We start from the raw sequence: 25,411 nt of genomic DNA on the forward strand, positions 1-25,411 counted from the left end.
TGGTGGAGGAAAGGTAACTATCACATGGGAGGTTTATTTCTTGCTTTCAGGGGGACTGAGGAGGGTGAGTGCCCTTTTTGCATAGGCTGTCTCTTAAGTAACTTTTATTTAAAATAGTCAAAATGCCAGGGCGCCTGGGTGGCTCAGTCAGTTAAGTGTCCAACTCTTGGTTTTGGCTCAAGTTGTGATCTCAGGGTCCTGGGATCAAGCTCTGTGTCGGGCTCCACTCTCTCTCTCTCTCTCTCTCTCAAATAAATAAAATCTTTAAAAAAATAAAATAGTTGATATGCCAAAGGGGGGCACATTTAGGGGCAGTCTGCCCTTGGACCCTACATGGTGCATCTGTATTCCTTAATATCCTTTGTAATAGACTGGTAATCTACTAAATAAACTTTTTTCTGAGTTCTGTGAGTGGCTCTAACAAATTAATCAAACCGAAGGGGAGAGTCATGAAAACCTCTGACTTCCAGCTCATTGGTCAGAAGCACAGGCAGCAACTTGGACTTGTGATGGGCAGTCTTGTGGGACTACACCCACAACCTGTGGGACCGGATGCTACCTCCAGGTGGATGGTGTCAGAATCGAGTTAAATTATAGGACACCCAGCTGGTGTCGCAGAATTGCTTAATATGTGGGAACCTTACGTGTCTGGTGTCAGAGGTGAAGTAGCATGGTTGAGTACTGAGAATAGAGGAGGCACGGGAGCGTTTTTCCCTAGCAGATTTCAGCACACGAATTTTGAGGGGGCACATTCAGCCCATAGAAGGGACTTTGTGTTTCTTGTCCCTACCACTCTGGGCTCTGTGGGGTTAGAGATCCCAGACCCCGAAGGGAATGCACTCTTGCCAGGGGACCCCACAAGGGTCCCCTTGAAGTATAAGATATGGATGCAGCCAGGGCACTTGGGACGCTTTGTGTCTACTGGCCAATAGGCAAGAAGAAGAGTCGCCATCTTGGCAGGGGTAATTAACCCTGATCAGCAGGAGGAGATGGGACTGCTTTTATTCAGCAGGGGTGGGCTGGAATATGTAGGGAACCCAGATGAGCCCCTGGGGTGTCTCTTGGTACTCCCTTGCCCAATTGCAATGAACACAAGCAGCATCCATCCTGGCCCGAGGAGGATATGGTCATCAGGAGCTCAGAACCTCAGGCATGAGGGTATGGGCCATAAGACCTGTTGGGGTGATAGCTTAGGAAGAGGGGAACTTAAAAAAAGAGCAAAGAAGGAAGACATTGACAGTGGTAGTGTTGCAAGACCCGCTGCAACGATAGCAGAGGTAGTTCTACCCGCTAACCTCCTTCTCCTAGTTTCTCGTTGGGAAGAAAGGCCCACAAAAACCATATTCCCCACACCTGCTTGGAGAAGGAATTCAGCCTGGCACAAGGGGTGGACTGTGATGGCCATGGAGTGTGCCGTTCAGCTCTGCCTTGGGGAGAGCCTGCTGCAGGGAGCATGGTGGGCTGACGGTCTCCAGTAGCTGCACGTTTGGCTCCTCCAGGGCCTTCATTTCCTCTGGATGCTCCCAGCCAATGACTAAGCATGGTGGATACTCAGGCCGGGCCATCGCTGCTTATCATGGGACTCTTCCAACAGGTATCCTTTGCTTGACGCCTCCCCAGAAGCCTGGAAAGAGCCTCTCAAAACTGCACAGCAGTTGGAGACCCTCCCCAGCCCATCTTCCTTCCCTGTCCCTCCCTGGGGGTCAGACCTGCATCTCTGTCTGCAGGCTCTGCCCACTTTCACTCCTTCCCCCTTGTGCTTCACACACATGTCCCCCAACACATGTCTTGCACATCTCATCCCGTCCTGGTATCTGCTTCTCAGGACACCTAAACGCAACCCTGGACAAGAAAGGAAATGTCCACCTCACTTCCAAGCCAGAGGTCCATGTTGGCCCTCATTCTGAGGCACAGAGATCTGGGGGACATTTATGATGGTTCCTTGGAGGCAAATCTGGAAGAAAGCAGGAAGCCTGCCCAGTAGGATATGCCAGGGCGGGTCTGGGTCCGTAAGACAAGGTGACATTCTCTGTGTTGTATTGTGTTTCTCTTCCATTTGTCCGAGAACCTTCAGTAGAGCCCTGTTTATAATTTCAGCCTAGTCTCTGCTCTACGAAGAGGCATTAAGGGAAGGACCTGCTCCACACCCAGGAGAACTATGTCCCCTCCCCCACTCTGTGGTCAGAGTGAGATAACAGCTGGGCCGTGGAACAGCCATCCCACAAGAGACCTCAGCAACAGGTGGCAGTGCCATGGCCGGATGAAGAAATGGGGAGCCCTGAGATCTTTCCCCAAGGCCACCAAGGAAGCCCTGGCAGCTCTCAGAAAGAACTAAGGGAAATGTTGCAAGACATGCCGTTGTCCAGCCAGAAAGAGCTTGTGATATCATAACTGAGGTTCAACGGGAACATACGGGAGTTAAGGGGCCCCTAAATCCTCCAACTGGATAATCAAAAACTGACCACACCCATGCTACTTGGCTGCCCCATACACGTCTGTTTTTTTTTTTTCTTTGTTTCCTGTGGTCAGAACAACTCTGATTTTCCCAAGCCCCTCAAACCCAGAATGCCCACCCTTCCAGGCGCTGACTCCCTTGGCTTTCTATCGGTGTTTCTGTAAACTTTAATGACCACAGACTCCGCAGGGGCATTTATTAAAAATGGAGGTTCTTGGTGGAGCTCAGAGACTCCGATCCAGTAGGTCTGAGGTTGGTTTCAGGGTCTGAGCTTTAACAAGCAGCCCGAGTGCTTCAAATGCAGGAAGCTGCAGGCCCACCTCCGCTGAAGCCAGTGTTTCTCAAACTGCAGCGTGCGTCAGAATTTCCTGGAGGGCTTGTGAATGCACTGATGTCTGCTTCCTTGTCCCCAGAGTTGTTTCAAGAAGTCTAGGATGGGCCCAAGCATTTGCATTTCCACCAAGTTCTCAGATGGCAATGGCACTGCTGGTCCAGGGACCACACTTTGAGAACCTTTGCTCTAAGAGATACACCCCCCTCACCCCGCAGTCCTCCGTTTACCAGGAAGAAATGATCACATATGTTTACTTCTCTCCAGCTCTTCGACAAGACAAGAGCCTCCCACAGACCCCTCACAACTGTCGGGGACCTGGACTTCTGCACATCTCTCCTTGCCCAGGTGGGTTGGGGTCAGGTCACAGCTCTGTGGGGTATCAAACCAAAGTGTCAAGAGCAGATGTGACCACAAAATTTATTTGTAAAAGAGGCCTTAAAAGTGATAACCTGGTTGGGATGGGGGTCTGGAAGACCTGTCATGAAGTGTTAACTTAGCAGGTGCTCTAGTCTTACTTAGATTGTATTTTATTTGGGGAGGTTTGGTGGTGAAGGATAGAGTTGATGAAGACTGGGGGCAGGGGGCCTAAACTCCAAGCCACCTCTGAGAGCTGTCCCTGGAATGGTCAGGCTACCAGCCCAGGGACAGCAAGAGAGAGGTAAGCCGAAATAGAACAAAGGGTAAGAGTCAGAACACCGGAGACCCACAGCAAGTGGCTGAGATCACAGGAGGACAGGAAGAAATGGAAGAGGAGGGGGGTTTCAACCCCCCGGGGTGGGACAAGGCAGCAGCCAAGTTGTGGAGACTGCCTGAGTCTTAAAGCCCCAGCTGGCATGGGGGGCCTCAGCCCTGCCTACCTGAGTCCCCACGTGGCTATCAGCCCTTCCCTTCCCCCCACTGTCATCCCTGGAGACTGGGACTGGGGGTCGATAAAGATAACCGATAAAGTAAGGGTCCAGGATAGTCCCCCTCATAGAAGGTAGTTCTCTGAGTATTTGAACAGAGTGTAAGGAGAATCCCAGGTTTTGCCTTCATTGTGGGGTTCCTTTTGTAGCAGGAGGTATTAAGGGGGTCAGAAAACCTGGAGGAAAGTAGCCCCCAGCATAGTAAGATGGAATTCAGCAAAACAGAAAGCATGGCAGTGAGTCTCATCCCCGCCCCCGACATGTGCACAGGCGCAGACACACGCGCGCACGCGCGCGCAAGCACACGTAGATATCCTTGTTTGAGCTGTGATAGTCATTAGTACCTTCTACCAAATATTTTTGGTTCTCCTCTTAGGCACCTGACAGATTTACATTTCCTAGCCCCACCCCCACCAGAAATTACGAGTACTATGTGACTTGATTGGAGCAATGAAACATAAGCACTTCTCATACTTCTGCAAGAAAATTTCAAGAGCCAACAAGAGATTCCCTGCAGTATTTTCACCTCTGTCTCATTGACCAGATGGAAGTTTAATCCATCACAAGGGTCCCAGAGGAAGGCCCAGCCGATGAGTGATAAATATTCAGAGGGAGGAGTTTTTTATTTAAAAGAAGACAAACGTTTTGCTGTTTTAAACACTGAGCTAGGGGAGCTACCTGTTAGCACAGCATCATCTGGCCTCTGCTGCCTGATGCAGGGTATGTTGCTTGGCCTCTCACCCGCCCTGGTCACATCTTCCCTGGGACTAAGGAGGAATGGGAGAGATAGGAAAGTTGGGGACAGACTCTGTATGCGCTCGGTGGCGACTGGTCAAAGACGGGGAGATTGAAAATCAGATGTGACAACTGTCCCATGCCACCGGCACCCAGGTCCTCTCGTTTATGCTTCGTTTTTCCATGCAACAAACCCGAAATAAAAGCTATGCAATCCAGACCTGAGGGTTGTTCTAGTCTTTAAAAAAACAAGCATGAACCTGAGGAGGTTCCAGGGTGTCGGGGGGTGACAGGCATGAAAACAAGTGTCACCAGGCAAGTACAGTTGGAGACCCAAAGACAAAGCACCAAGGGGAGCACCAGGCAAGAGCGGCCTTCTGCCTCAGGCAGCTGGACAGGGCTTTGTGGAGAAGACTAAGGGCGCCCCAGGCTCTGCAGACAGATAGATGGGTGACGTCCGGGTGAATACAGGGTAGGAATCCACCCGCATTCACAGGGTCTGGCCCCACCGGTGACTGCTCATGAGCCCAGGGCCCAGCCTCATCTGACAGGGCAGGCCTCTGGCCCCGGGAGGTCATTAGCTGGCCCCTGGTGCTGTGCTCGAAACCAGCCTGTCCCCAGGAACTTCACAAGTAGAATTGTTTTCAAGCTGGGCAACTAACGGGTTGTGCCCCAGACAAGCTTCAGTGACCAAATCAAACGGAGTCGATCTTAGCACGCCCCCCACAGAGGTGCTGATTGTCAGAGCCTCGGCTTTCAGTATTTTCAGGAGGCCTAAACACCAAGGAACAAGCCCACAGTCTGCAGGAGAAATGTAAGGATCACAGACCACCGCTGGACCGTGAGGTGTGAGATAAGGACGTTATGCAGAATCTCCCAGAACCTGGGGGAGAACTTGCTGTGCAGAAACAATGCCACGAAGGTAGATGAGATAAGATAGGTGATGGGTATACAGGATAAATAGTGATTGATAGATTAATAGATGATCGGTAGATTAGACTGATAGATAAAAAGATAGGTAGATGGCAGATGATTGACAAATAGATCATTGATAGATTAGATATAGATAGATGATTGATAGATAGACAGCCAGCCAAGCTGAGGGTACATAGCCCAAGATTTCTGGGGTCTCTTGGAGTGACCCAGTTTCGAAAACAAAAGTCTCAGTACAGACGGCCATCACTTTTTTTCCGATTTGTTTTACAAAAGTATTAAAATGAAGTCTTTTGGGGGCGTCTGGGTGGCTCAGTCGGTTAAGCATCTGCCTTCGGCTCAGGTCATGATCCCAGGGTCCTGGGATCGAGCCCCGCATCGGGCTCCCTGCTGAGCGGGGAGTCTGCTTCTCCCTCTCCTTCTGCCTGCCACCCCCCGCCTCCACCTCCGCTTGTCTGCTCTCTCTCTCTCTCTCTCTCTCTCTCGGTCTCTGTGTCAAATAAATAAATAAAATCTTTTAAAAAAATAAATAAACTGGTCTTTTTTATTTTGTCATATAATAATCACTTTTACCGAAAATATCTCGTGCCATCAAATCAGGAAATCCTGGGTGTCCAGGGGGCCAGAAATCCACGCTCGACTCCACCCAGGGACAGGTCTGACTTTGGCCTTGGTAGGATGTGCTGGTATCTCTGTTTAAAGGAAATCACAAAGTCTATATATTTGAAAATACTTGGAGTATGAGAGTGGAGAACAGGTCATTTCCCTGCCTCTCCCAGCCCTGTCTCCCCCTGGGGTTAGAGGAGAGGCCACTTGTTGAAACTGAATCCATTTTACCAATGCCTCAAAATAACTACCCAGACTTCACCAAGACACCTTTTGCTGGGGAGAATGACTTGGGCTCCTGGAGAAGAGGACTCAGCTGCAGCAGGGGCTCCGTTCTATGAAGTTGCTTGCCGAGGACTCCAGGGACAGCGTTAGAATGAACAGCTCCTGATATAAGAGAAGCCAAGGTGAAACAAAGCGCTGTCCTTTGGATAGCAATTTGCCTAGCAAAATGCGCCTTCCCGTATGACAGTCACCCCTTTATTCAGGGACAGCCTGGAGCTCAAAACAACGAAGTGATTCTTTAAATGAATGCATACATTGGTTTTCTTCTTTGATAAATGGAAAACCACCCAAATTCAAGGGTTTCTCTGCTCCCCTCCAACTCCCCTCCCCATCCCTGCTTGGACCAATTTCTCTCCCTTTGTTTTCTCATTCATGTCTCACCCTCCTTTTCTCTTTCTTTGCTATTCATCCAGACTTGAGAAGACATGGGACTTTGGATCAAGTGCCTGCCACAATGTTTGTAAAATCCTGTTCCCTGAAGTGACATAATGGTCTGTGGAACTTCTCTGGTCCTAATTACTTGGCAGTAGAAATCTCTGTGGGTTTCTTCTCCAGCAATTAGTTCAGCCCGTAATTACCACAAGCCAGAGCAGCTGAAGCCATGTGCTGGGAAGAGCGTGGCATTGGGTCAGGCTGAGATGCCCGCTTCTGACTTCATGTGTGTACGGAAAGATAACAGAGAGGTGAAATGTGGAGCAGGAAGGACCCACAGGCTCCACACAGTTTGAAAACCAAGGTCAATTTCAAGAAGAGAATCCATTTCTGCAAAACTAATACCGTTATTTGTTTAGACCAAATCACCTCGTCTTAGATGGTTTTAGACCAACTTGCCTAGAGGGAGGTCTTGACATCTTGGCTCTAGAATTCTGTCCCATGAGGAGAAGACATCAGGGGACGCCAATGGCCAACGGGCAACCCTTGGCCTTGTGCAGCTCATGTGGCCACAGAGCTAGACTTCTAACATAAAAGATGCCAGACTTAAAGTGAGTAACAATGCTAGTTTGTAGAGGCTTCTGTCACTCTGAAAATGTGGCGAGAAAGGTCCTGGAAGGAAAGAAACTAGTCTTCACCGTGGCTCTGTCCAGTATTTTGGGCTACTTTGGGCTATAATATTGCAAAATCCAATTACAGGCACTGGGTTGTCAACCTACGTTTCTCTGAGTTATGATTATTATTGAACTGATCTCAGCCCTGTTTTTCATGGCTTCCAGGACCTGGAAGCACAATTCCATTTCCAAAAGCTTTTAATTTGCCCCCTTTTAAAAGGTAACACATACTGCCTAATGAAAGAGATTCCTTGCTGTATCCCCAACACCTAGGACAGTGCCAGGCACAAGAGAGGCGTTTGGTACGTATCTATTCAATGTTGATTTAATGAAACAGAACAGAGCATGTTATGGGGTAATTTGCTTACAGGCCTTGGTTTTCTTCTTACTAAATGTTCCAGTAATCATTCCATCACCAAATTCATTAATTCAACAAATATTCATGGAGAATCAGCTTCATGCCAGTCTGGGACTCTGAGGCCACAGTGGTGAGCCAGGCAGGCAACCAGCCTTGTTAAAGTCACTGAGAACCATGGTCTCCACCCTTGAGCTGCTTATAATAGGGTGAGGGAACAGAACAGATCGGAAGCAATTAGAAAACAATTAAGTGTTAAATTATATGCCTCTGACTAGCCCAGGGTATTCTCAGAGGGAGAAGATGCTAATGCAGTCATTGCTGTTTTCATGGAAGAGGTGGGTCTTTGGCTGGGCCTTGAAGAACACTCTGGATTTGGGAAGCTGAGCAAAGAGGCTAGAGTGGAATGTTCCTGTCAGGAGCTAGCTACCTGGTAGCCACCCAAGAAAACTGAAGCCCTGAACATCCAGTTATGCACCGGACCAGAATCGCTCCCAATTAAAGAGCTGGAAAATGCTCTGAGGGTTTAGTACAGTTTGAAGTGGACTTGGAGATAATAGTCAATGGCTGCCACAGAGGCTAATTTTCCTTCCTCTAAAATGCCAGAATGTGACCCTACGGTTATTACCTTTAGGCCACTCTGCTGGGGGAGAAGCTAGAGGCCTCCTCCAGTTGCTGGCCCAGGCTGACTGTGCCAGAACCACTTGGGACCTTCTTTCCTGACACTCCACCCCCGCCCCGGCCCCAGTCTCTGCTTCAGTAACTCTAGGATGGGATCCAGGTATGTTTTTAAAGTTCCCCAGGTGATTCTATTCATCAGCTTGGTTTAAGAACTACTCTCTTAGATTTATTTCAAAGACATTCCCATTCAGGATGAAAGGGAAGGCGTCTAATAACCCAGGAAATAGATATGACTTATATCTGTGAATCCTTGTAATAGGCGGCCTGGAAAAGTCACAGGGGAAAGAACTCAATCCGACACATTCTACTTCCTTGACCTCCTAAATGAGTCAAATGGTCAAAATTTGGCTAAAATAAATTACAAGTTGCTTGTATGGCACAGGCACAGCCTGATGAATGAAAATGAGAGATGTTCTTTGTATTTAAAATATTAGGAAGCTGAAGCTGTGAGCAAATTGGAGCAAAACGAGATTAATGTACTAACTTTCCTTATTTAGCTATGTCAGTTTGTGTCTCCAGTTCCAGAAAAATGTCCATTGGTGTGTCTCCAATTCCAGAAAAATGTTCCAAGCATAAAAATCAGGAGCAGCGTGTCTCTTCGGTCACACGCTGCAGGGAATGGTGCCCACATCCGTCAGCATTAAGAGGTTTGAGAGGAGGATTTCGGGCCCTGTTTCATGTCTTCCATGTCTCCGTCTCCCCATTTTTAATAGGCGATGGCTTGTGAATGTTTCAAGATGTGTTTCTCCTCTGCATCACCTAACAGATCCCTGGTTCTATTTTCTTTTATGTAGCTAATTTATATTCTGCACTGGGGATTAGTTTGCATTTTTCTCTCTTTGTCTGGGTGTTCAATTCCTATTGCTATCAACGGGAGTTGTGTGCTCAAACCGAAGGCTTAAAATCTACCTGCAAATTTTTTCTTGGCGGACACACACACACACACACACACACACACACACACAAACACACAACCACCCGATCCTCCTCTTCCCCCTGTGTTCTTGACCCTTGCTTAATCCAAGACACCAGCGTTCAATTTATTTGTGACATTTCTAAAATCTGACTGAGGTTCCCCGAGGTCATCCCAACACGTGGAAATTAACTAGTTTCTCCCATTCCGAAGCAGTACCGGTTTCAGAGGTCTTAATGGCTCAGAGGATGTACTTATTCTCTGTAGGCCTAACTGTATGACCTAGTTTATTATTCGTTCAGGATTAGTTCTGAATCGCTGGGAGCAAATCTCAATGTATTCATTATTTTCTGCTTAGAGCAGGTTATCATGTGATGGTACCCAACTCTTGCCTGGAATTTGTCTCTAACTTGGTTTAACAAATAATCAGCCCGATAATTGTCACGGAGTTACAGTAACACGGAACAAAGGAGACGTGGCAAGTGCACACACCAAAAAGCTCAACCATAAATATTCCACATCATCATTGCTACGATGTCATTGCAATTTTAGCATTTACTTTGATGATAGATTAGGATTCAAGATTTGCTTCCACAAAAACTGATAAGTGCAAAAGGTAAGGCACAAACACCAGGTCTAATTATATCTATAGTCATGTTACATTAGTCACAATCTTACAGGAGAAGAAACATCAAACTAATCATTAAACTGACAAGCTAGACTCCATCTCCCTCATGTATGTGCCTTAGAAGTTTCAGAGCATTCTTTTCTGTTAGAATTCTTCTTTGTGGCATCAAATATATACTCTTTTCCAGAGCTGCCTATGTTAGATGATTCTGATGAGTTGGCACAGACATCAGAGGCCCTTTCTGGAGGTGACTTGGTGGCTTTATTCACTCAATGAGCATGTATTGAGTGGACACGTTGTGAGAGGCACCTTGCAAGTGGCTGAGGGTACACTGGTTAAAAAGTCCCATGAAGGCCCAGACTAGCAAGGGAGACTCAGGAAAATCAAGTAATGCCAGATACATGCATGACCAGAAGTTGTGCTGAACGTTAGCACAGATGAGCAGCTCTCTGAGACAGATGACAAGACACCTGGCCTGGGCTGAGGGCCAGGGAAGGTGTGAATGAGACAGGGCTGTGCCTGAGCTCAGACACCAGGGCCGGGCAGGAACCCGAAGGCCACAGGAGCATCATGGGCAAAGAGCAGGTGGAGTAGGGACACCGCCCTGTGATGTGATGTGCAGAGAAGACAGGTGCAACCTGAGCAGGGGTTGCCAGGACAGGTGCAGGTGGGGACCTGATGGGATGGAGCCTTGGGAGCCCCCCTTCAAGAACCCCAGCTTTACCCAAAATACAACTGGAACCTATCGGAGGTTTTAAGATTCGCAATCAGATTTACACATGGGAAGAATGTTTAGGTGGCAATGTGGGGAATACACTGAAGAAGTACAAAAGCAGAGGAAGACAGGGAGACTAGTTGGGGAGGCAGCTTAGCCATGAGCGATTGGTATCCGACTAGGAAAGTGGGTGAAGAGCAGCTGGAAATAAGGGGAACGATGCAAGAGTTATACAGGAGGTCAAAGAACAGGCATTGGGAATAAGCAGATGTCTGGGAGGGAGGGAGGGACTTTTGACCTGCATAATGTGATGAATGGGGTGTCCTTGGCTAGAAATGGACCAGACTTACGAGATGGGGTGGCAGTGAAGGGATGCTGGGCAGCCATTCGGAGACATACAGATGAGAGATGTGGACCAGAGGACACTTGGAATTCATTATCTAGCTGGTCATTGAGGTCACAGGCATGAATGAGTAAGCCAAGAAAGAGAAAAGAAGGAACCTCGGGTTTCTGGAAAAACGACTCTGCAATGTAGAAATGATATGAGTCATGGAACTTCAAATCAACCTTCCTAAATTTAATACTCACACCAGTTCGTTGTCCTATGCAATCCATCTATGATTTTAACAGCTAAATTTAAGGGTCATTGCTGTTTCTTCATTGGAGAAACCTTAGGAGAAAGGTTTAGTTATGGCAGACCACCAATCACACAGAACTCCAATTTTCTGAAAGTCATTTATCACAAAGTTTCAGTCAAATATGCTTACTTGTGCCCTGGTCCATTCTGAGCAATCAGGCTGACGCAGCGAAGTGGGAGGCTGGCTCAGTGTCTGCCGTGATTAAGATGGAACGGGCCCCAGAGTTTTATTTTCATTGCTCTCTTATACAAAATCAAAGAAGCGTGCTCCAGTCTCTCTGCTCATTTATCTTGCTCACTAATTTTACTAACCTCTATCAAGCAGGTCCAGGATACATATGATCTTGGGGCAAAGATCTTTATTCTTATTTATCAGCCCCCTGAGAACATGTTGATCGAGGTACAGTATAATTATCAGTCCATTAACTCACCAGCCAACTTTTTGTTCTAGTAAACAAATGCAAATTCGGGTTCTTGAACACTCTTGGAAAGCATTTCTTCCTTCCTCTCTCTTCCCAGATAGAGTTTTCTATAATCAAACTGCTGTGTAATCTGCGTTTTTCACTGGTAGACCAGCAGTCAGAATTCCCCAGGGCACCAGTCACTACCAAATTTTGGCCCGCAGGGGCTCACACCCGGCTGGGAGTGGAAAAGATGTGAAGAGACAGATAGTGCTCCCTAAATCAGAGTGTCCCAGTGGGTAACACCATGCCGAAAGTGGCGGAACAGAAGATATTTACAATCGAGTCATGGCTTTGAATTTCCAAAACCTGGTTGCCCAGAAGTTGCTGCGGCAGGACTTCCAAGGAGCCATCTGCAATCCTGATAACTATATTTACACAGACTACAATTTACAGTCCTTCGGAAATCCTTTCGATTTCCTCAATGCCCTGTGGTTCCTCTCTTACCTCCAGATATATTACCTGCTTCTATCCAGGATCCTCTTTCCCCTTGTCCTTCCTCTTGATGGAGCTCAATCTTACTACCCCAGCCTCAGCTTAGCTGTCATCTCCGGGAACCTCTCTTGGGCTCCCCCATTCTTTAAAGATCCTCCCACACTATTTCCATGGTACCCTCCACTCCCCTGACCCTAACTTATGCTTCATTGTGACTGTGTTCTCACGTCAGTGTATCCCCTCTGCACCAAAAGGTCTGGGTCAGCCCCCCCAGTATGAAGGGCCCTGGGTATATGGCCCCAAAGGGAACCAAGCAAGCCTGGCCATCTAAGATGAGACTGTGACTATATCTCTGAGAAGTGGCCCCTCCCCAAATTAAGCAACCTCCCTTAAGCTGGACAACTTCAAGTGCAGATGTCACGTGTCACGCAGCCTTTGCAGAGGGCATCTAGACAATGAAGGCCGCCCAGGCAACTGTATTGGCATTGCCAGTAGATACTGGGGTCTCCTTCCCTCCTCCCAGACTGTGTACCTAGAAGACCCTGTGTCCAATGGCTCCCTTCCAGACGCCAAAGAAAGACCATAGCACCATGAGCCAGTACCTTCTTAACCAAGGAGTACTGAGGCCAGCCCAGAGCCGCGGCCTGATCCCCACCCTCTCTACACCAGTGATGAAGAACCTATGGTCCAATTCCAGGCATAGCTTTTTAGCTCATACAAAGCAATGGTTTGGGGCAGTTGGGGGTGGGATAGGCCTGGGGCAAACATTGCAGAGTGGCCTTGCTAGAACTGTGCTTCCTGGCACCTCTGTTCCAGGAGCATGGGGAGACCATAGTTATAGGGGAGAAGACCACGGATTGGCTATGGGGTGGCCCCACAGGACTGGTAGGCTGCATCCCAGGGAAGCTGAAGCTACAGTCTACATGCCAAGACCTCTGGGTGCCAGAAGCGCAGCTCAGCATGGCTCAGGGCTGGACAGATGCCCTTACCGTTTGCAAGAAACAAAGCCTACGTCAGAGACTTGGGTCTAGTTCACTGATTTGGAAGGTGGCCCCAGGAAGAAGGAGGGAGGGAGACAGGAGGGAAGGCAAAGCCAATAAAGATGAGGTACTGAGCGGGTTCCTGCTGTGACAGCTAGCTCAATCCTACAGGAGGCCCCCGAGGAATAATGGGTGGGCGTCCAGTCGTGCCTCTGAAGGACGCGGGGCTCTTGTTCACATTGGCTGAGGCCCGTTGCAGGGCACATTAACTCTCCCACACCGCTAAACTGCGCTGGAACATACTCGACAAATTCCCACCACTTCCAGGAGGCAGGCAAGCATCCAGCCAGTCGGGCACTAGCGGCAGGACCCTGTGTCTTGCCCACGGGTCCGTTGTGGCTACGCACACAATCAAAGCTACCATCAGCTCATTTCTTGGGGTGTGCAGGACACTTCAGCTCTCTTGAGCCTCAGTTTCCCCATCTTTAAAGTCAGGGTGAGAATAATACCTAACTCCGAGGGCTGTTGCCAGGATAAAAGAAAATATGTTATAAGGAAACACGTAACATGCCCTAAAACACTTTCCAAATGTAAAGGATGAAACTTGAAGGTGGGAAATCTGGTTCTTTTTGCCAGTGGAATGTAAAATGGTACAACCCCTGCAGAGGGGAGTTTGGCAGTATCGAGCGAGATTACGTACGTATTTACCATTGGAAGCTGCAATCCCACTTCTAGGAATTCATTCCAAAGATAAGCAGGGAAAAAATATTAAAAAAAAAAAAAATACAAAGAGACAAATGCACGTAACTACCTTTTAAATACTGATTTAAAAAAAACACACACACAAAACCACATTGAAACAAACTTAACTCCATACTCTCTTGGTGGCATAACCACACAAACAGAAACTATACCAGCCAACTTTACACCACCACTATTTTCTTGTAATTCTCTGATGGGGTATACCTTAAGCACAAGGACTGGAAAAGAAAAAAAACAACCCAAATTGTTTTCAATAAACACTGTTGTTCTTAGATCAAGCGTGTGTATTGTGGGATAAGCCAATTTTAGCACCGAAGAAAAGAAAGACATCTACAAAACCAATGGGATTAAGTAAAAACCTCGTAGTTCTAAATTGGATGTATCAGTATAAACTCATGATACATTTTATCTTAAACAAATAAAATGTGTAATTCCTGGCTCTGACCACTGACAAGGCAGGAATGCATATCTTGGTAGCTTCTAAACACTGTCTCCTAGTAAAAGGAACCTGGGTTTCTTGGAGAAATGGCAGTTAACATGTCAGAGGAAGGACATCTATGAGATAAGCCAGGACCATCTTGTCACATAAAGAAATAGAGAAACTATCAAACACCAAGGTATCACGTCAGATTGTCCATTGAAAAGCCCCCCACCCCCACTGCCCCACAAGGGAACAATTTGGGCACCAATAAGGATACTAAATGTAACAGATTGAGACACATAAAAATTTTTTTTTCACAATAGTACTTAAAGAAGAACTCATTGGTTAACATTGAAGGTGGCAGGGAGCCAATCCAAAACTTTAGAAAAATTTAGTGAATCAAGCATTTTTCCTTTCTTTCTTAAATGACCCATACCCCAGAATAACGAGTTGATGAGAGGAATTTTTTTATATACAGATGTGTCAGCTAACAAATGAAGAATGACAGAATACCACCATTCTCCAACTCCTAAAAAAAAAAAAAAAGAATGGATGAATGAACAATTGGAATCCAAAACGAACACATGACACCATTTACATTAGCACCAAGAAAATGTAATAGAAACAAATCTAACGTAATATGCACAGGAACCATATGAGGAAAGCTACAAAACTCTGATGAAAGAAATCAAAGAAAATCTAAATAAATGATAGGTCCACAGGTAAGAAGAATCAATATTATTAAGTCAATTCTTCCCAGCCTGATCTATAGATTCAATGTGATCCCAATCAAAATTTCAGCAAGTTATTTTGTGGAAATCTAAACACTGATGCTGAAGTTTGTGTGGAAAGGTGAAAGACCCAGAAAATAGCTAACAGAGTCCAGTAGAAGAACAAAGTGGGAAGACTGACATACCCTGATTCCAAGATGTACTATAAAGCCACAGTAATCACGATGGTGCGGTACAAGTGAGAAAATAGACAAATAGATCAATAAAACAGAATACAGTGTCCAGAAATGGAACCACATAAATACAGTTAGTTGATCTTTGACAAAGGAACAAAAACAAGCCAGTGAAGAAAGGAGTCTTTTCCACAAATTATACTGAGAAACAAATGGACATCCACATGCAAAAGAATGAGCCCAGATCTTACACCTGCCATAGAAATGGGCTCAAAATGGATTCTAAGCCCAAACATAAAATGCGGAATTATAAAACTTCTAGAAGTCAACAAAGGAGAAAATCTAAATAACTTCGGGCTTGATGATGAGTTTTTAGATACAACACTAAAAGCATGATCCATGGGGGAAAAGTCAATAAGCAGGCCTTTATTAAATTAAAAACTTCTGCTCTGCAAGAAAGACAGTGTGAAGAGAATTAAAACATAAGCCATAAACTGGGAAGACACATTTGCGAAATATGTATCTGATAAAGGACTTGTATCTAAAACACATAAAGAACTCTTAAAACTCAACAATAAGAAAACAAACAACCTGCTTTAACAATGGGCAAAAGATCTGAAGAGACACCTCACCAAAGAAGAGACAGGGATGGCAAACAAGGATGTGAAAAGATGCTCTACACCATCTCATTAGAGAATCACAGACTAAAACAACAGTGAGATTTCACTACACATCTATTAGAATGGCCCAAAGCCAAACAACCAACAAGATCAAAAGCTAGCCCGCAGATGGGACACCAGGCAATCTCATTCATTACTGGTAGGAATGCAAAAATGGGACGGCCACTTGGGAAGACAGCTTGGCAGTTTCTTAAAAGTTAAGCATACTCTTAGCACATGATTCAGCCATCGTGCTCCTTGGTATTTGCCCAACTGAGTTGAAAACCTATGTCCACACAAAAACCTGCACACAAATATTGATGGCGATTTCATTCAGAATTGACCCAAACCGAAACCGTTAGTGGTTGAATGGGTAAACAAACCATGGTACAGCCATACAACAGAATATTACGCAGCCATAAAAAGAACGAGCTATCAAACCACAGAGAGACATGGAAAAAACATATGCATGTTGCGAAGTGAAAGCAACCAATCCGAAAAGACGACATACTGTATGCTTCTGTGTGACATTCTGGGAAAGACCAAACTATGGAGACAGTAAAAAGATCAGTGTTTGCCAGGGGTTTAGAGGTGCAGGGGTGGGTAGAGAGGTGGAGCACAGAGGATTTTTAAGGCAGTGAAACTATTCTGCATGATCCTATATTGGTGGGTCCGTGTCATTATACCATTTGTCAAAACCATAGAATTGTACAAAACAAAGAGTGAATCAGTGTAAATTATGGACAAAATAAGAATATATCGATAATTGGTTCATCAATTGCAACAAATATACCACACTAAAGCAAGATGTTAATAACAAGGAAACTGGGGGGGCGGGGGGCAATTAGGGGGCATATAGGAAGTCTCTGTACTAATTGCTCAATTATTCTGTAAACCTAAAACTTTTTTTAAAAAATGGTCCTTTAAAAAAAATAAGAATTGAGCTAGGCAATAATCATCAATAGCTGCTAATACACAGAACGAGAAACCACCACACGTTATGTACCCCCTGATGGAAGAGCACAATACCACCATAGCGTAACCTTAGCGAAAAAAAGAACCAGAAACAAAAGAAAACTTGAATCTCATCAAGCTCTTACTTCTAACTTCCAAATGGCATAAAACACTACTGTGTCGTAGCAAAGAAATATGTCCAACAACGACACAGGGGTGCAATCAGAAATAGACTATAGGAAACCCTGCAGAACAAAACACAATTTCTTCAACAAATCACTTGTAAAGAAAAACAAGACAAATAGAAAAGAACTCGTAGATGGAGGCTTAGGGGACCAATCAAGCAATGGCCATTTAAGGATGTCGTCTAAATTCCAGCCCAACAAATAAGCTGTAGGGAAGAAAACACAAAACCTGTAATCATACACATTTATGAGACAACTGAAAAAACTGAATATTCACTGGATATTTTATGATATTAAGGAGTTCTCATCAATATTTTCAGATGTGATAACAGCACTGTGGGTTTATGTTTCAAATCGGAGTCCTCTTTTCGAGATAAATACCGAAGTATGGATATGGGTGAAATAATTTGTTGATTAGAGGTCTGCTTCCAAGACTGCAGCGGGGAGGAAAAAGCGATAGGATAGTTAAAACAAGATCGACAGGGAGTTGGTTTTTGCTGAAAACGGGTACGTGATGGCTGCACCACCGAGTTGCAGAGGCAAAGGAAAATATTGCTGTCCATCGAATCTTTTCTCAAAGAATTCCCCACTTTTGCCATTTGGCAAAACACACCCCATGCCTCATCTCTCCCCCCGGAAGCCTCCTGCTCTGCGACTCAGAAGGTGTCTACTACATCGTGAAATAATATTTTTCACCGAATTAATCTTGACCTTAAGTACGGTGTCGAAATTGCAACATTAGCACATATATGGCTTGGCAGCCCCGGCTGGATTCTCATATTAAATTCTCTACCCCGAGCCATTCTTTGATGATCTGCACCCAGGCTCATAGTCAAGCAAATGAAAGTGTATGTTAAAGCTACGTACATCTTACGTGACCCAGGGCAGCTGTATACTTGAAGGCTGGTGGGACTCTCATGAAAAGCCTGCCAATTTAGACCCATTACTTGTGATTCTGAATTCTTCAATTGCAGGTGCTCGCGTGGCTCTGGGCGATCTGCCGTGCATTTCTGCTGAAGTCAGGCAAACCATGCACATGACCCGCTAGGAAACATCGCCTCGGATCCTAGCTGCTGCTCTGCGGCAGCCGGCTCTACACACCCTGTCTTGGCGTTCTCATGACAAATCCAGTCCTTCGGGATGGGGCTCTGGGAAGTTAACTGGGTGGGGAAGAAAAACGCTGTGCCGTCTGAAAAGAGCGGCAGGATGGAGCCCTCCGCCCCTGCCTGGTGGCCGGCACTGGCCCGGCTGCCGCCGCCTGTCACAAGCAATGTGGCTCTGGGGGCGGCCGACGGTTTGGACCGCTGTGTGAGTGCTCCTAAGGGCAGAGCGTGACCAGCGAGCGTCAGAGGGAATGTCGGGGCAGGCCTGGGTGGTGTCCTGGCGTGGCCTCTGTCAGCCCTGGCAGGGCCCGCTCCCCTGGCTGCGCGCCGGAGCCGGCAGGCTCCACGTGCGCTCTGCACTGCGCAGGGAACCACCCGATTGTCTTCCGCGCTAGGTTCCTCCCCACGGGTGCTGGCTTCATGCCCGCACTCCGGCATGGTGGTGCTGGTGGGTCCGGGTGCCTTGGCTCCTTGGGGAATGAGGATGGAAAGCTCCAGCAGCCACGACCAGGTCCGGGTGCCCAACAAGCCTGGCTCCTCTGCCCGTGGGGTGTCAGGAAGCCAAGGTCTGTGTCTACCGCCAGGTTCGCTCCGCTGGGAAGTAGAGGAAGTGGAGAAAATGAAGCCCCGCGGGGGCTTTGCTCAGCCTCGAGCAGAGGAACACCCCTGCAGGGCAAAACTGGAAAGAGGCTAGCTAGAAAATGTCCATAACCAATGAAGATAGAGGTGGGCACTTCTACACAAAAAAAGGCCAGGAAGCAAGTGAGAGACTGAAATGAGAATAAAAGTCAAAATTCTCACCATGGCCCAGGCCCTGCTTCATCCGACCTGTTTTCTCCTACCTCACGTCATGCCACGTTTCCCTCGTACTTGTCTCATACTGGCTTGTTCAGTGGCTCAAGCCTCAAGCATACACAGCCTCACGACCTCAGGGCCTTTGCACATGCTGTCCCCGCTGCCTGGAGTGCTTCATGCTCTCCTTCTGTGTGCTCAGCTCTCTCCCAGTCCTGACCTCCACCCTGCCTGTGCTTGTAGCCCAGTCCTTCTCTTCCATTAGGCCCTAGGGGAGAGCACCCCCTGCCCGCTCCTTACACTCTCCCTCCTTTTTTGTTGTTGTTGTTGTTCTTTTTTTTTACTCCATCAGAGCCCCCGATACAACTTAACCCTTGTCTCACTTATTGTTTTACTTACTCATTTTTGTTTCTATCTGTCACAACTAGACTAATTCCCTTCCAGACAAGTACCATGTCTAACTTATTTTCCACATTATACCCAGACCTAGTACAGTGCCTGGACAGAGTAGGTGCTCACTAAATGATTACTGAATAAATGGGTGATGGATTTGGTGGTCACTGCATTCCCTTTTCCTTCTTGTTCTCAGTTCCCTCTATAGATTGGCTAAGGGATGTTCTCAGGGTTCCATTGTTTCCAGAAGGAACAACCGAAATGTGTTTTCCAAGCCCTTTCATTTCTCCTCCTCCTCCTTCTTGTGCTTGGGCTTTTGGTCATTTTGATGCTCATGAACAACACGTACCCTAGAGTGGGCAGAAGGAGTGGTGGGGAAGGTCCTCGAAACTGCCGGCTGACCTGTGAGCTGGGCCTGGGTACTCAGAACTCCTCACCCCATTCCCCGTCCTTGGAATGTGGGTTCTGCCTGCCTTCCCCACTCCCAGAGGCTGCCCCGGGGGACAGAGCCTTGAGATAGCAGTGTGGTGATGAGGGCCCCTGCACAGTACAGGTGTCTGAACCCAGTGAAGGCCTCTAGATAAACTTCTAAGGTTTTCGGGTACAGGGATCCTCTTGTCTTGCTGCTGCCCAAGAAAGGCTCAGATGTAAGTTCCCTTTGCTTATTAAACTGTCCCTACTGACCTACAGTCAGTCTCTCCCTGCCCTCCGTGTTCGGAGGCCAGTTTCAGATTTCACCTGGGAAGCAGCCCCCTACCCCCCTGCCAGCAGGTTACAAACCAACAAGGAGTCATTTGCTTTTATCAACTGATCCCACCCAAGACTTGGTCAGCCAGAGTTCTAATTATGGACTAAACTATCATTTGGGGATGATTTATTATTTCAATTATCCGTGAGATTTCTGTCCACTCAGAGCAGGCATTTGTATGGGTCAGAATGGGCTAACCACTGTATGAATAGCCCCCAAATCGCAGAAGTTTAAATTGATGCAGAGCCCAATATGAATGTTCTGGGTCCCACAGTCCTCCTCCAAGGAGTGACTCAAGGATCCTTCTGCCATGTGACACTTCATCTTCAACACCTAGTGGGCAGGAGAGCGGGGGAGACACCTGGACACCCCCCCCCGGTAGTGATACACACAGCTTACACTCGGTCATTCACCAGTCGGTCACCCGGGCCCACAATGACACAGGGTCCAGCATGGGGGACAGGAGATGGAACCCCTGGTGGGCAGCCTCTCCCAGCAACAGCTCTCACGAGGGGAGCATGAGGGTCCCTGCTACGGCAGTAGGCCCCCAGCCATAGGAAAGAATACCCCAATGCCTTCACATCACCGCCTCTCATGCCCTCTTGGAAGAACCAAGTGCATGACGAGCTCCAGGGGACCTCCCCCAGAGCTGTTCAGGGTGATGGCCCTGTTTAAGAGCCCCAACAGGGTGTTTCAGTTAACTTCTGCTTCCCTTGTCCTATCCCTCACTCTTCCCGGGCCCTTCTCTATAAGGCCCCGACAGGCGACACTGCCCCTATGTGGCCCTGCTTCCCTCACTCCGTGTCCTAGCCTACCCTATTGTACCCTTCCTATTCAGATAGATCCCAATGTCCAGGCCCGTCAGCCCTAAGAGAGCTCCCTTTGGTAAATGATCCTTCTCTCTCTCTCTCTCTCCTTTCTCAACTTGGCTTCTAATTGGGCGCCAGGAAGAGAGCAGTCCTCCTAGATCTACTCTCAGTCATAAAGGACGGACAGCACCCCCCACAGCAGGTGGTGGACCGATGTGCACAGACGGAACGGCAGGCCGCTCTCCAAGCCCGAGGGAACCACTTCAGGCTGCCGGCGGGGACGGTCATCCACTTTAGTGAGGAGGTCCCTCAAATAGCAACAGGTAGTTGTCCTCTGTTTTAAAACAGAAGTTGTATTACTATTCTGGGATGGGAGGCCAGCAGATCAGGAGACCCCCGCCTTGGAAAGCCAGGCTGTGACTCTCGGTTCCCGAGAGGAACCCCCCCCCCCCGCCGCCCCGACGCTGAGGAAGCATTGTGGGTTTTCCACAGGGAGGGATGGGCAAGACAGGGTAAGCAGGCTTAGCACTGGCTCCTTTGAATCATTTCGGTGGACTCTGGGGCACAAGCTATACCTAGTTGTGTGGTACCCAGCCCTGGGGTGATGCATTAGGAACGGAGGGGAGCAGGGGCCCAGGGTATGATAGCCTGCCAGATAAAGGAGGTGGTTGGGGTGGGTGTGGGCTCTGGATCAGGTTGGCTTGTATTTGAAAAGCAGGCTCGCAGGTGAGCTGTTGACTATTTCTAGAAATTGGCTCATCCTCCAGGGCCAGCAAGGCCCCGCGGATCAAAGCATCAGAGAAGAAAAGTTGTGATTAACACACTTTCTCCAACTCACACGCTAGTTGATGCAGTTCAGTGGCTGACAGGCCCGTCTAGTGGCAAAGGAGCACTTGGAGATAATGACTTTGCCCGGACCCCTCCCTCTCCCTCATCCCCACATCCCGTCTACCAACCAGTCCAACTGGCTCCAGCTCCAAAACAACCCGGCCCTATTCCCGGAGCCAGGCCCGGCGGTGCCTTGCCTGACCGACTATTGCAAAAGTCCTCTCGCTGGGTGTCCTCTTCAGCCCCTCCGTAGTCCGTGGTCCACTGGCCAGCCGCAGAGGGCATTTTGCTATTGTTTTGTTTTGTCTGTTTGCGGCGTTCTTTTTCCTTTTTGTTTCTTTTGCAGTTTAAAGAGTTCTTTTGTAAATTTTTTCTAATAGCCATTTTCAAGCACACACAAAACAAAGGAGCACATAATATCCCCCGGCCCCAGCTGTCACCTGGCCGGTCTGGTTGTAACCATACTCCGACCCACTGCTGCCCTCTCCCCACACTATTTTGTAGCAAATCCTTGACAACAGAAGGTCTTTCAAAACAAATCAGATCAAGTCACTTCCTAGTTTCAAAACCTCCCGCAGCTTCCCAAGCTCTGTGCAGGGACAGCCTGCACTCACTGTGGCACCCAGAAGCCAGCTAACCACTCTGGTGGCGTCTCCTCAGGCTGCTCCAGCCACCGTGGCCCTCCGGCCTCTGGACTCACCAAGCAGGGCCTTCACACTTGCCATCCTGCCTCCTAGACAGCCTACCGCTCCCCACCTAGGACGAGGCCCGCTCTACCCCTCGGCATTCACACCTCAACTCAGACGCCCCCCCCAAAAGATCTTCCCAGTGGGCCCAGCCCTGGTTGCCCCCCGCCTCTAACCACTCTCCACCAAAACACGCTGCAATCAGTCCACTCGTGTCAAAAACGTGCTTGTTCTAAAATCAAAGCTTCAGGAAAGCAGAAACCTCGTCTGTTTTGTTCAATATTTTCTCCCCATCCAGTGCTGGGCATATATAATAAGCCCTGACTAATTTGTTGAGCTTTAAAAGCAAACAAAAAAAGAAGAAAAATGAAAAGTATTAACTTCGGGGCAGTTTTTAAAAGTAAACTTTCCTGGTACACTTATCATTAAATTAACCAGTTTAACAAAACCTCATTTGTTAGGAGAAATACATGCGTAAGTGTATTTGCAGGGTGGTGGTGGTGAGGCGGCAGGGGTGGGGACAAAACCTCTCGCAACTCAAAGACACTGGCATCTGTGAAAGATCCCAAGTGAGCTGAGTTCTGATTCTGCAAACAGAGAAAGAAAAGCCTGGGATGAAACGACTATTTTGAGTCTTTAGAAGTAGCTCCTGCCCCAGCTAACGTGAGCACGGGGGCTGGGGGGGCCTCCCTGAGATGAGAAGCCCGTACTCTCCCGCTCTTAATACCATGACATGCCGGGGGGCGGGGTGGGGGGAAGCCTCTAAGGCGGCAGGATTAATGAATTCTGAGATGAGAAGGAAAAGGTAGACATTTAGTTCGGTTAAGAAAAGCCTCCATCGAAGGCCTTTGAGTATTTGGGGTCCTGTCTGACGGAACTCAGGTTCTGAAGGCAAATCACATTGTGCTTCTCGATATTCCACAGCATGTTTTAAAACAAATACATAAAATGTAATTTAAAAACATAATGTTTTTCCATCGGTGAAAATCCATTCCAAAAAAAAAAATCCTTTCTCCGCAGCCCTGCGCCCGCACACACGGCTCCAGCCCCTACCCTCAGCCACTGCCTTCCATCTAACCTGCCTTCACAACCAGCTTCAGCACCCAGACTCTTGCTCTCATCGCCTGTAGGAACATTTTTTTTTAAAGATTTATTTATTTATTTGAGAGAGCGAGAATGAGAGAGAGAGTACATGAGAGGGGTGAGGGCCAGAGGGAGAAGCAGGCTCCCCGCTGAGCAGGGAGCCCGATGCGGGACTCGATCCCGGGACTCCGGGATCATGACCTGAGCCGAAGGCAGTTGCTTAACCAACTGAGCCACCCAGGCGCCCTGTAGGAACATTTTTGTGGAACTGGTGGCCAGGGTTCCCGATTCTGAGTACGAACGGCTTTACACAAAGAGCGTGTAGGAGTAACGTTTCATATTGATGAATTTTTTGTATGAATGCGATGCTTCCAAACTCACTGTAAGGGAAGGGAATCCTTTGACAAAGCAAGCGACACACCCCCGAACTGTTGGGTGGTGAGGGCACACACGGTGCTGCTGGAAGGCGAGGGGTAGCGGGGGTGCGGACCTACCCAGCCCTCGGGCCTCCCCTTCCTCCTCCCGGTCCCTCCAGCTCTCCAGACAGCCTGGCGGGCGGACAGCGTACCCTCAGCCTTCTCCCACACGAGGAGCACAACAGCATTATTAATTCAGGCGCTGGTAGGAATGTGCAGGGGCTGGGGCAGGCTTCTAGCTCGGGAGCTCTTTGAAGATAGAGCATTAAGGCAACCAGGAGAGCTGAAAGGCTCTGCGCCCAGCAAGGAATCCGTGGAAAAAACCTCGCCTGGTTTCCTTAACTCTATGGCTGAACTCAGGCCTCCTACCTCAAGGCCTAATGTGGCTGGGCTGGGCTGGGCTGGCCAAGGTGGGGGGGCGGGGCACAAATTACTTTAAAGAAGGCGCTTTGAGTTCTGTGGATGGCATAAGTCCAAAGACTTCTCATATATATGCCACATCATCTTGAGCACTTTTCTGGGGGCCAGCAAAAACCCTGCCCATGACTGGCTCACTTCAACCTCACACATCTCTATGAGGTAGGATTAATATCATTTTCTACTCTGTTGTGGAAACAGAGTCACAAAGAAGTAGGAAACCTATTGAGCTCATATCACTTGTCAGAGGAGAAGCTGGGAACGTACTCAGAGCCATTTGACGCCAGTGTCTAAGTTCTTGACCATTAGCAAACCTGGAGCCAGCACAGCCAGGGATAAAAAACAAAAACAAAAACAAAAACAAAAACCCACAGGTCCACACTAACCTGGGCTCGAATCCCACCTCTGTTGCTTTTTGGCTGTGTGATTTTAGCAGGTTGCTAAACTTCTCTGTGCGTCAGTGGCTTTAAGTTTAAGTTGAGAGTAATGAGAGGACCTATCACACAAGATTGTGTGTGCATTTAATCCATTACTACGTGCAAGTAGTTCACGGTGCCTGGTGTATAGTAAGTGCCGTGTGTCTGTTCTAAGTCCCACGATGCCACTTCCTATTCTTGCACAATCCTGTGTTGCCGGCTCCTTTCTCTACCTGTTAATGGTGGACAAATCCAAGGGAATTATTTCGGGACGGGGGACTTTCTGGAGGAGATCCTAGAAGATGCCGCTTCCTAGCTGCCTTCTCTATCTCCCTATCTGGTCATTCTTCAGTGACACCCATTTTTAAAGCCCACTCCTTCCAAGGTGCCTAAAGCCCCGCCTCCTCCAGGGTTGGTGGGGACTGTGATCTTCCAAGATAATGTGGGGCCCTCCCCCACCCCTGCCAGATGGGCGACTGGGCCCCGGCACGCCAAGACCGAGCCAGCTCTCTGAGCCCTCATTGTGCCAGAGCCATATGGGGCCAAGCCGGGCAGCCTGCCTTCAGGGCCTTGCCGAGCACTTAAGGGAATTGGCTTCTGATTTTTTCTCACAGAATCCATGAGCTCATGGGAGGCTGGGCTGAGGGTCAGATCTGAGGCAGAAATCAGCATTAAGTCCTCTCCAAATGCTTGAAGCTCTGTCATCAACCCTCCCTGTCCCCTCCCCCTCC

General features: G+C 48.0%; 1 long non-coding RNA gene across 1 annotated transcript; it reads right to left on the minus strand.

Moving 5' to 3' along the window:
- Positions 1-5,924: 5,924 nt before the first annotated feature.
- Positions 5,925-18,016, minus strand: LOC113919349. The gene is made up of 3 exons (XR_003518964.1): positions 17,857-18,016; positions 6,239-6,355; positions 5,925-6,054 (listed from the first exon to the last, which is right to left on the minus strand). It is a non-coding gene; the product is annotated as an uncharacterized LOC113919349 (long non-coding RNA).
- Between the last annotated feature and the right edge of the window lie 7,395 nt (positions 18,017-25,411).

This window comes from Zalophus californianus, chromosome 3 (genome assembly GCF_009762305.2).
Source record: "Zalophus californianus isolate mZalCal1 chromosome 3, mZalCal1.pri.v2, whole genome shotgun sequence".
Lineage (NCBI taxonomy): Eukaryota > Metazoa > Chordata > Mammalia > Carnivora > Otariidae > Zalophus > Zalophus californianus.